The 12,920-nt window shown below is 37.9% G+C and overlaps 1 pseudogene; it reads left to right on the top strand.

Moving 5' to 3' along the window:
- The first annotated feature begins 275 nt into the window (after nucleotides 1-275).
- Nucleotides 276-12,920, top strand: part of LOC135219182 (doublesex- and mab-3-related transcription factor 3-like) — a 36,455-nt pseudogene continuing 23,810 nt past the window's right edge.

The following is a 12,920-nucleotide window of genomic DNA, read 5'->3' as shown; positions in this document are numbered from 1 at the left end:
GCGCGAAACGTCCGTTAAAACCGACGCAATAATATTACGCATGGCGAGCGAACGCTGTCTGCCTCCGTCGTCATTGCAAAGGCATTCATGTCTGATGCGTCTCGGAGAGGAAAGTCACGATGCGAGGAGATAACCCAATGTTGATTCTCTGCCTTAACATTTCCGGTATTGGCCAGCGTTATCTTAATCCCCCTTGCGAGTGACCTTTTCAACGGCTCCCGACGGAAGTGACGTAGCGGAGCCGATGGCCGGTGGCTAATCAGTCTGCCGATGGCTTTAGTGGCAGGAGGAACTCGAGAAGCTATCGAGGACTGACGGGAAGCGGAGAGTAGTCTAAGGGTCTACTGTCCCTAAGGTTTCTCCGAAGCATTATAGTTAGTGACTAAAGCCTTTCTTTTGGCCTCTTGATAAGAAGAGTTCGACGCGTGGACCCACTGACCGCCAGGGATTCTGTTTGTGAGAACATTAGCATTTCGAAGACCTGGTGACTGGCAAGTAAGTTTAATGGAACACGGTTTCATTCACGTACATTACATTACGGTTGTTGTTCGCAAGTTTTATTAGCAATCACGTATATCTCGCCTTTCAACGTATTATCATAGATCTTAAAACAGAACATAAACGTGAAATTCGATACATGGTTTATACGATTGTCATTGTTGTAAGAATAATGCTCTACGTACAACACTTGTTTGTTGTTTCTGATCGTCCTTCTAATTGTAGACATCTAAAGGCTAAGCTTTCAGCTGATGATTTTCAAAAGAGAGCTTATGGCTTTAATACGAAGGCATGTAAAACATCTTAGGCTTAATCAATATCTTCTCAATAATTCAGCCACAAAACACGTAGGGATAGTATGAGATTCTTGAAGCCAAGCGAGCCCTGTTATCATTATTACGTTATTGAAAATTTTACTTATATTATTATTTTTTAACCAGTATCAGTTTTATTCGGGGTAGGGGTGGGGTTTGACTATTATATGCATATATTATGAAATATCTCGGGATTTAGAAGGAAAAAATACGGGGACATTATCAAATAAAGCGCTAGTTACCTATAGCTAAGCCCATGACGTGCACGATTTCATCTAAAACAGTGGACACGGTAAAGGTACCTATTTTGCTACCAGAAACGAGTCAAGGTCCACATTAATCCTTTTATTTACTTATAAACGTTTGCCATAATTAACGGGAATCCTACGTACAGAACCCGTGCTGGCATAAGGTTCCTTTTTATCTACAGTAATGTTGCAACCGACCACAAAGAATTGTCTATAGGAAACGAGAGCGTCAAACATCTAGAGCCTCACCAATATACTGTAGGTCCTTGTGATGCTGAAACGTGTTTCTTTCACAACATCCTACTTAGGCCTGTTTCCTACCACAACTCATACTCACATAGCCTATATTTTGCATATACCGATGTAAAATTTAAAGTCAAAAGGTAAATTACTGATGGGTAAGAAAAACAAATATGTAGGTACTTATACCTTAAACGCAATTAAAACATCACACTCAGTGTACGTGCTTCATTGTTTATACTAACATTAAACAGAAATGAAGGAAAAATCACGTCATTTGGTTATTCATGACTAATATCTTACCCGTACAACTAAAAGTCTTTATCCTACTTTTTGTAATATGAAAGACTGAACCTTGGCCAACTCATCGTAAGTCCACCGATGTAGGCTACCGGTATACGGATGCCTAGGGTCTAGTCTAAACCGTGCGGATGTCATGGAATGACATTTTGTTGAAGAATCGTTTACCCAAATTTACTGGAAAATACTATTCATAATTTACCCTTTACGTAGCGTAGGCCTATCTTTCCTTTGGCTGTTTCTTGACAATATATTTCATTCAAGCCTTAAGGTATGCAATTTTCATGTGGTTTTTCGGGTCGTTTGTAAGCACTGCAAGTTGCTCCTTTACATGAACGAAATTTGAGCCTGCCTCCGATGGTAGTACACATTGAATCATAATTGTTATTCGTAATTCACAAAGGGAACGATGAACGACAGCACTGACTTTGGATTCGGCACTCCTGGCAAAGTTTCCCAGTACTAGTATAAGGGTCAAGGGAAGGGAACTGGGACGATGGTTCTTTTTTTAATTTGTCGAAGAAATTTCCCTGCCAATTTTGAATCTTTATTTCACGTCAGTTTAATTTTCATGACTTACAATCATATGAAAGTAACAGTTTAGAGATAAAGGTATTTTTAGAAATCATGTAATTATGAGAATTTTATTGATTGGCAGTATCAGTGATTGCATAGACCTATGATGTTGAAATTAACGTTAATCATCAAAATTACACATTTTTAACAAATAAGTATACAGGATTAGTCGTAGGTAAAGTCATTCTTCTACGAAGAGCTGAACTTTTATCGACAAGGGAGAAATACGGATAAAACTAAGTCAAAAGTCGTAACGCTCTACATCACTGCTCCCGCCAAATCTTACTGACGTCACTTCAGTGACTGACAGCAAGCGCCCTGCGATCCGTACTAGTTGTAAGAATTACAGTTTCAGAGATTATTCATACAAGTAGGTAATAATGATAGACCACACCAAAGAGGAATCATAATGCTAGTGTTGCTATTTTCCCGAGATGTGGACAAATGGATCGTGGTCTAAGGTCCAAGCTACGCATGTAGGCATATCGTAAGACGAAAAGCGAAGCGCGCTGCGTATTTAAGCAGGGTATGAATTTCCAAGGTTCACAAAATGACTGAATGACAGATCTCTCTCTCTCTCTCTCTCTCTCTCTCTCTCTCTCTCTCTCTCTCTCTCTCTCTCTCTCTCTCTCTCTCTCAAGTACGTAGAGTAACTAGAGGACAGTGACAATCTTTACCACAAATCCAAATGGTGTTTACTTAGAAGACAGACATTCATTCAGTAAGGTTCAACGATTAATTAGAAAATTAAGACTTTATTGTTTATATATTGCTTATGACAAATAATTGTCTTGTTTTACCAGTGCAATGGGTCTTATAAGAAAAATACTCCCATCCGAGAGGAGATTTTGTAAAGAAGGGGCAGAGTTCGTAGGAAATAGCTTTCCAAGGAGCTACTTCCGTAAGACAGACGGTGAAAACAAAATATAGACAAAAAAGGCCTCTTGTTTGTTTAGAATATGATCTGAGGGCCCATTTCCTAATGACTAGGGAAGACGTGAATAAAATACAGATAAAATGCATCCCTTTTCTTGCCGATGATACGACAACTTATTTGTATTCCCGGAAAGTAAACAAGGATATGCAGATGGAACAACCGTCTGTTATATTACTGTTATATTAAGGATTTCTGTGGCGCCAATGACCAATATTTGTGTGACGCCATGAAACTTTGTCCTTCCATAAGTCATTCGATTAATCACAAGGCATCCTTTCGAATGTGTGGTTTATTGTTTCATTTAAGACTAGGTGACGTGTTTGCAAGAGAAGCCAATGTAACCGATGTGTTTATGTGTCATTTAAGACTAGGTGACGTGTTTGGAAGAGAAGCCAATGTAACCGATTTTGTGTTATTTGATGTTTTACTATGCTCTGTTATAATTATTTTTTTTTTCAAGGTTATTAATGAAGACAACTATAAGAATAATGAAATTTTTATTATTCATGTTCAATTTGACATATTAACCACAGACTGGAGATTGAGAGTAGCAGTGGCAACAGCAATATCAGTTCGTTAGTACTAATACTACTTCTACCCCCGCATCAACTTTTATTATCGGTTGCTGATGTTTTAACTAATGTTCATTAGACACTCAACATTCCATTAGTAACTTATTGCTTATGATCAAGAACTTTTTTATTCTTTCTCTAGAACTATCATTCAAACCGAGTGTGTCAGAGACTGTGCTTATTGGTAATTTGGGTTAGAATTATAATCAATTATTCTTTAAAGGGACCGTATAAAAAGGCAGATCCCATTCCAGTGTGATGCCGCTTAGACTCATACTTATGGTTATGAAGAAAAATAGTGACACTATCTTTAGTGTCGCATTACCGACTTGTTTCGTCCCTGGCTTTTATTGTGTGATGGTTAATTTTGAGTTTTCGAACAAGAGGTTTCAATGGGTGGCGAAGCTGTTCGTAGCTGTTTGATATGTCCAGCGCTCGAGGTGTGTTTGTATGGAAACCTCGGTAATCCCAGGCTGCAATTTGATAGCTTTCAATAGTTTTACTTGATTTTGTTGATACTTGCTTTGAACAAGAGAAATGCTTTGTTCTGATTATAGACGGACTTTATTTTTTATTCATTGGTGTGTACTCAATTTCACGATTCTTTTAAAAAGGAAAATGACTAAATCGGTAACTAGTTACGAGTGTGATATTTCAATAAACGAAATACATTAAGCTTAATATAGTGAATATCAAGTTCTTCAGCGTGGTATCTACTGCATGAAACTGTTTCTAAATAATTTCTTCAAGTTCATAGTCCAAAATTTCACCAAAGAAAATTTATTGTTTATTGTCAGCACGAAGCTTATTGGTTACCAGAATCAAGGCACGAAAATCAATACTTGGTGTCTCTCTGTTTTAGCCTTTAACTTTTAATAATGTAATAATAAAATTAAAGATTCTTAGAGAAAGCAACATAAATTCGCTCAGGCTCTCTCCAATCCTTCCTGGCTTTCTTGACAAACAAATATCTCTCAGTTCTTAAATTCACCGACTGACAAATGGAGCGCAACATGCTGCTATTGCTCTATAATTGGCCTGCTCTCACAGTGACATAAATATGTACATAAGCGAGGCTGTTTCGCCATGCTTATGTTGTCAGTGGCTCTGTGGCACACGGAGGAAGACGATATGACAGGTACCAGCTGGGAGGCATTTTGGGTGCGGAGACACAGAGGAGAGAGAGAGAGAGAGAGTTCACTTGCAAATAAAAGATAATTCATGGGCGATATATATATATATATATATATATATATCGCAAAAAAATCTTATTCATTAAAGAAATGCAGGCGCTGATACTGGTTTTGGAATTAACCAGCTATTTCAAGGAGTCAAAAGTGTAAAAGTGTTTATCTGCTTCAATACCAGAAACTGTACATATATGTGTTACTATTTGCCAACCCCCCCACCTACCTGAAAAACATTGCGGGCGCTCATGTAAGATATACTTATAGAAAAAAATGTTGCTTTATTTTTCAAAGTTACAGTCACTTAGGCCTAGTCAGTGCTAGTTAGACTAACACATTGCCGTTGGCTGTAAATGGAAAACTTACTTATACAGACAGACCAGTTGTTGCTTAACCTACAACTGCATACCAAAATTATTAAGAGAGAGAGAGAGAGAGAGACTTCACTTACAAAGACAAGATTTACTTATAGAGAGAGATTTTGCCTTATCTGTACTAGTCCCAAACAAGTTACGTATTGATGTATTATTAACCTAACAAATAGCCGTTGGTTGTAAATGCTCAACTTGCTTATATAGACAGACATACAAAAAGACGTTCATATTGTTGTTTAACCTACAACTGCATTGCATATTTATTAAAGGAGAGAGAGAGAGATGGCTCATTAAATCCAAGCCATCAAACGCTACCTCCTCAAGCAGGGTGGTCGTGAGAGCGCGCACAAAACCAATGATAGAGACAGAATGAGACGGATTATCAAGAGAAGTTTCAAGGATTATTATTATCATATAATATATTATTAGTCTGACAAAATGTTAGTAGTAAGTATCCACTGGACTGTTATTGAGGACACTTCTGTTTTGTGATGATTTCTTTACAATGCCCGTTGCATACTTTATGTGGGCATAGTATAGTTTTGTATATGGATCAGTTAGTGAAAATATCTTACGATGATGTTGGGGGCATTTCGTATTTTACTGTCGTAGAACGTAGATAAATGGGAGGCCACAAACACAAACATACATATATACACACATATATAGTACATTTATATAATGAGTGATTATGTCTGTATATACATGGGTATAGCATACCACTATCAGTAAGTATGCATTCATGATGCTAAGTAATCTGGAAGCATGGCAAACGCATATATAGCAATGAGTGCATGTTATCAGCTGTTGATCCAAATAACTGCTGATAAAGAGATCATCATCTGGACTCCATTCATACGTCCACCCATCCATCCAGAGACGTAGAAATGAACGATTGAGACTTTGTTTTCGTTTAATGAGATTCTTCAACTGCCAAGACAGTGACGGCATCTGCAGAGAAGAAGCTCTTTGAGACGCTGAACTGCATTCCTGGTGGACTTAGCAAACTCCACTTTGAAGGTTAAGGCCAAAGGAAGCTTTGTTTCAACAATGATGATTCAGTCTATCAGCTGATTTTCGTTCTGGGTGCTTGGTGTTTCAAAGTCCTTGAGATGTCTCAATAAAAAAATTATAGTTTCATTCTCTTGGAATTTTATCGTACAGACGCACTGCCTACTCGGCACTGTCATAGTTGCCACATGTTACCAAGTAAGTGCTGCAAGCTTTAGGTGATCTTATATCTGGAAAGAGGTGGTAACTCCCCCTTCAAAACAGAAAGGCTTGTGCCTGAAGTTACAATAAAATCACCATGTAGCAAGGCGTCTTGCCTTCATTTGTTGCTGTATTGCATTAAAAACGTAAATGCAGATTCCGAAAACGAAATGCCTAATTGCTCACTATTCGTCACCCGTTATCCCATGTGCTTGATTATGATTAAGCTCCTCTTTGTTTTCAGAATCAATAACCCTCGGTGTAATATTCGCGGTAGCACAACACACATCTCTCGCCCTGGGTCGGTAGTCATTCATTTCGCGATGAAATATGAAGCCAAAAGAAAAAAAAAATGCTAAAACTGGCCTTTTAAAGTTTGTATACATGTGAGTCTGCGCATGTGTGTGTTTGTGTCTGTTGCTAACTTTCCAGACGGGCGTCTGGTCTATTCAGTGGTACTAACACGTGGGTCTATTCAGTGGTACTAACACGTGCATACGCTAGTACTGCAATTGCTCAGAATCTCTTGGTGCAGGAAGGTGTTTAATTTACGCCAGAATTCAGGCGGAGGAAATTGATTTTGTCCCCCAACAACAAAGAATGAAAGCCAAGAAGGAGAAGAATCGATAACAAGCCTGAGGCAGCTAACGGCTGATTTAGCTGCCTGTGTGTTGTTTGCACAGTTAGTTTTCAGTTATGCAGCTGCTGCAGCTGTCGACTTTTTCATTTTTTCCCTCTCCCCCAAAGCGTAGTTTTGGCAACATTTTCTCAGCTGTCGACGTAAAACACATTTAATGGGTTGATCTAAGCAGCCAATGACGTGTTTTCTCGCTTTTTCTCCAAATATGGAGGTCTGAAATTCGATGAAGAGAGTAATTGGTCAGTCGGAGGTCTCGAGTTTCGAGCAAGGCCAGGAAGTTGTAATGGCAGCCATAAACCTTATCGCCAACATCGCCAACATTCTCCGTCTTTCTTCTCTGCCATGTGGTTTTAACACGATACATAATTAAAAAACACTGAAAAGGAGATGCGTTCTTTTTAATCAATTCCACTCATTCTGGAAGCTTGGAAGAGAGGATTCATATGAAGCCTTATAGCAAATTTCTTGCAGATGCTCGGGAAAATGTCCAAAAAGAAGACTGCCTATACCGGGCGAATTGAGGTATCTGACAACTATGCGTTTTTAAAGGAAAGAAAGTGATAACTAGCAACTGTATACTAATATGAACCTGCTAAGGCTAAGTTATATTCCTCATCAAAGCATTTTAACTCATCAAGTGATCAGAAAAATGAACAAATGTGACCTAGATCAGTCGATTTCCAGTTACAATAATCATGGTTGCCTTGCTAATGCATTAAAATTATTCTTCAAGCAGACAACTGTTTATTGCAATTGTTTTTTTTTTGCCTTGCTAATGCATTAAAATTATTCTTCAAGCAGACAACTGTTTATTGCAATTGTTTTTTTTTTATGTAGAAAAAACTTTAGAGTTATGGCTACTACCAAATTATATCTATTGTTTTTTAACTTTTATTAAGAAATATTACTTCATTTACATCAGTAGGTATTAACAAAATATTACAAAAATGTACACCTACAATATTTACAAATTACTGCGATTTTATTTTTTATTAACTAGACTTTAAAACTTTTTCTTAACACTAATATTAATTGTGATATTACAAAATTAATACTGGCTATTCAAAAAAACAGTAATTAATGTACTCTATTGTGAAAATATTTTTTATTCTTTCTTTGTAATTGTTCTTTAATAGCCACCTATCATATCCTATTGAAGGATTAATTTATTTGTTGTCAAATTACATCCCCACTCATTGCACACCTTCAACTAAATACTCATTGGTATGCACATGCACGTAAATAATTATACTTATTTACGTTAATAGGTACGTAAGTGTGAGTGCATAAATAAAGTGTAAATAGGTACGTAATCATAAGTACGTAAGTATATTGTAATTAGGTACGTAAGTGTGAGCCCGTAAGTAAAGTGCAGATAGGTATGTAATTATAAATACGTAAGTGAAGTGTAAACAGGTATGCAACTGTGAGTGTATAAGTAAAGTGTAAATAGGTACGTAATTCTAAGTAAGTAAAGTGTAAACAGGTACATTAAGTGTGAGTGTATAAGACAAGTGTGAATAGGCACGTAATTGTAAATAGGTGAGTAAAGTGTAAATAGGTATGTAAGTGTGTGTACGCAAGTTAAGTGTAAATAGGCACGTAATTGCAAGTACGTAAGCAAAGTGTAAATAGGTACGTAAGTGTGAGTGCTCAAGTAAATTGTAAATAGGTAGGTAATTGTGAGTACGTAAGTGAAGTGTGAAAGGTACTCAAGTGTAGCTACGTACGTAAATTGTAAGTACGTAAGTAAGGTACGGAGAGGTATATATACAAGGCAAGACCTTAAGACCACACCCAGGCACCTCTGGCAGTGACTGACTGGCTCCCGTTTCGCCTGTCTGCGTTCGTCTCTCTCTTTGCCCATACTCTCTCTCTCTCTCTCTCTCTCTCTCTCTCTCTCCTCTCTCTCTCTCTCTCTTCACGGGATGGTGCTAATAATGGTAATCAGTTGGTTGCATTTACCTCTCTCTCACTTCTCGGGATGGTGCTAATAATGATAATAACCAGTTGGTTGCAGTCTCTCTCTCTCTCTCTCTCTCTCTCCATGGGTTGATGCTAATACTGATAACCAGTTTATTTCATCTCTCTCACTCTCTCTCTCTTTTCTCTCTCTTCTCGATGGTGCTAATAATGATAACCAGTTGTTTGCAGCTCCCCCGTCCTTCTCTCTCTCTCTCCCAGGGTTGATGCTAATACTGATAACCAGTTTAATTCATCTCTCTCTCTCTCTCTCTCTCTCTCTCTCTCTCCTCCTCTCGGGATGGCGCTAGTAATGATAACCAATTGGTTGCAGCTATCTCTCTCTCTCTCTCTCTCTCTCATACGCAAATTACTCAGATGTTTCAATACACTTGTATTTGTATATCATCATATAGTCTGTGATAATGAGCTTGTATTATTCAGTGACTATACTTCTTACCGTCATTATGGCAAATTATATACATAGCCAGATCAATTAAGACTTCACCCGTGGAATTTTCTATCACTAGTTTCAAGTGAGAAGTATTAATAAAACTCATTATTAGCGCCTCAGTGGCGTGGTTGGTATGGTCTGTGCCTGCCACCTCGGTGGCCGCGAGTTCGATTCTCGGGCATTTCATTGAGGGGTCAGAGATGTGTATTTCTGGTGTTAGAAGTTCACTCTCGACGTGGTTCGGAAGTCACGTAAAGCCGTTGGTCCCGTTGCTGAATAACCATTGGTATCCATGCAACGTAAAAACACCTTACAAACAAATAAAATTCATCATTCAGGGAGAACTGATTTGCTCTCAGGTTTAATACATTACTTTTAATAAAGGTCAATACTCAGGACATTTTATTAAGCAAAAATCACGGACTTACACAAAATTCATTTAATGGGGAAAATCTTAAAATCGGCAGAACTGTATCAAATTATCACCGTTAGATATGAAAATGCAAGTGTTAGGTAAAGCTGAGGATAACTGATAAAGCCGATTTGATGGCTCATAGGCCTAGAAAAATTCGCTAAATAAAATGAATGGAATTAGACAAAGGAAGTTTTTATAAAATGTCTAAAAATTTATTTTGTGTTTTTCTTGGTGACAGAATAATATATATATATATATATATATATATATATATATATATATATATATATATATATATATATATATATATATCTCTCAACAAAGTGCAGTACCCCTGATCTGAATGTGAAAAAATTTTAAACCCACGTAAATTCTTGTCTACTTACAACAGTAAAATTCGGAGGAAAAGTTTCTCTGCCTTATCTCCGTAATGAGTGACGACTCCTTGGACAACATCTGTCTCGGCAAAAGGGGAGAGATCTGAAATGGAATTTGCGGCCTTTGGCCATAAGGACCAAAATCAAAACCGAACCTCTCCGCCAGAGAACGCAGGCGGTGGCTTTCTGCGCTTCTCCTCCGATGTATCTTAACTTGAATATCAAATTCTGAAGCGTGCCAAGTCCCCTCTCTCTTTCTCTCCCTCCTCGTCTCGCAGTGAAAGAACGGTGCCATTGTTGTCCCCCCGTCTTTGAAAGAAGAGCAGAAGAAGAATAAGAAAAAAGGGAAAAGACACTGCGGTTTTGTGAAGGATGGGGGAAGGAGGCAGAGTGGAATAGTCACGGTAAAGCATATACCGGTCTGGTAGGTTCGCGGTGTGTGGTACGAATTAAGTGGCTGGTTAGATGAACTGTGTTCCTCGCGTGCTTCGCAAATAGATTGATATCTCCGGCGGTGGGCACGGCCCTGGGATAGTGGAAGGGTAGAGTGGGGGTGGGGATGGGAGTCTATTATGGGGAATGAATGGGGAGGGAGCAAGGCTCCCAAAATCAACATGCTTAGTGGCGATGACGTCGAGATAACATGAAAATGAATATCGTAGGTGTTGTCATAACTACAAAGCAAATGTTCGTATTCTCATTTTTTTCATTTTTCCTCTTTATTCCATCCTTCCTTCTATCCATCCCTTTTCTCCCCTCGCCTAAATCATCTAGTATCATTAGAGAAGAAAGCAAAACTGCAAGAAACGGCTGAGAGACAGAGATAGAGATAATTCAGTCTACACAATACCTACATTGTTTGCCCACAGTCACGATAAGCAAACGTACGAGAAAAGATCCAATTAAGATAGAGTCGGGAGACGATGCTCATATTTATTTTATAAAAGATTTTCTGGGGAAATTTATTGTTTGCCTCCGGGCTGTTAGTGGATGATAGATGCCGGGGGATGTCGTCTTGGGATTTTTAACAAAAGGTGATATTACTAGATTGGAAGCTTAACGCTACTGACGGTCCGTGTAATTAAAATGATGTATAAGCGCTGTAAAGTTTTGTTGCATTATCGCTCAAGTTTGAGTTTTTTATATATATTAAAAACATTGGTTTTATTATTTACAATTATATAACCTTTCGCTCTCTTTTTGATTCAGGATAAGTGATCAAGAGGGCGTTTTTAAAATAATTTTATTTATTATTATTATTATTATTATTATTATTATTATTATTATTATTATTATTATTATTATTATTATTATTATTATTATTATTATTATTATTATTATTGTTGTTGTTGTTCTTTTCTGCCCATAGGGGTTTTATGCTGGCAGGGGTATGCACTCTCAAAATAATAATAATAATTATTATTATTATTATTATTATTATTTATATTGTCGTTTCCGCTTATAGAAGCTTTATGCTGGCAGGGGTATGTACTCTCAAAATACTTATTATTATTATTATTATATATTATTATTATTATTATTATTTTTTTTTTTTTTTTTTTGTTTTTTTTTTTTTTTTTGCTTTATCACAGTCCTCCAATTCGAATTTATAGTGTGGGGTTCAGGGTTGCATCCTGCCTCCTTAGGAGTCCATCACTCTTCTTACTATGTGCGCTGTTTCTAGGATCACACTCTTCTGCATGAGTCCTGGAGCTACTTCAGCCTCTAGTTCTTCCAGATTCTTTTTCAGGGATCTTGGGATCGTGCCTAGTGTTCCTATGATTATGGGTACAATTTCCACTGGCATATCCCATATCCTTCTTATTTCTATTTTCAGGTTTTGATACTTAACCATTTTTTCCCATTCTTTCTCTTCAACTCTGGTGTCCCATGGCATTGCGACATCAATGAGTGATATTTTGTCAATCAACGTCACGTCTGGTCTATTTGCACCTATCACCCTATCTTGTTCTGATACCATAGTCCCAGAGGATCTTTGCCTGATCGTTTTCTATCCCTCCTTCAGGTTGGTGCTCGTACCACTTATTACTGCAAGGTAGCTGATGTTTCTTGCACAGGCTCCAGTGGAGGGCTTTTGCCACTGAATCATGCCTCTTTTTGTACTGGTTCTGTGCAAGTGCCGGACATTCACTTGCTATGTGGTTTATGGTCTCATTTTTCGCATTGCATTTCCTACATATGGGAGAGATGTTATTTCCATCTATCGTTCTTTGGATATATCTGGTTATTAGGACCTGATCTTGTGCCGCTGTTATCATTCCTTCAGTTTCCTTCTTGAGCTCTCCCCTCTGTAACCATTGCCATGTGTCATCGCTGGGCAGTTCTTTAGTCTGTCTCATGTATTGTCCGTGCATTGGTTTGTTGTGCCAGTCCTCTGTTCTGTTTGTCATTCTCCTGTCTCTGTATATTTCAGGGTCTTCGTCTACTTTTATCATTCCTTCTTCCCATGCACTCTTGAGCTACTCGTCTTCACTGGTTTTCAGATATTGCCCCAGTGCTCTGTTCTCGATGTTGACGCAGTCCTCTATGATTAGTAGTCCTCTCCCTCCTACCTTTCGTGTTATGCATAGTCTGTCCGTATTTGCTCTTGGGT

The sequence above is a fragment of the Macrobrachium nipponense genome, chromosome 1 (genome assembly GCF_015104395.2).
Source record: "Macrobrachium nipponense isolate FS-2020 chromosome 1, ASM1510439v2, whole genome shotgun sequence".
NCBI lineage: Eukaryota > Metazoa > Arthropoda > Malacostraca > Decapoda > Palaemonidae > Macrobrachium > Macrobrachium nipponense.
This window is presented reverse-complemented; position numbering and strand designations above follow the sequence as displayed.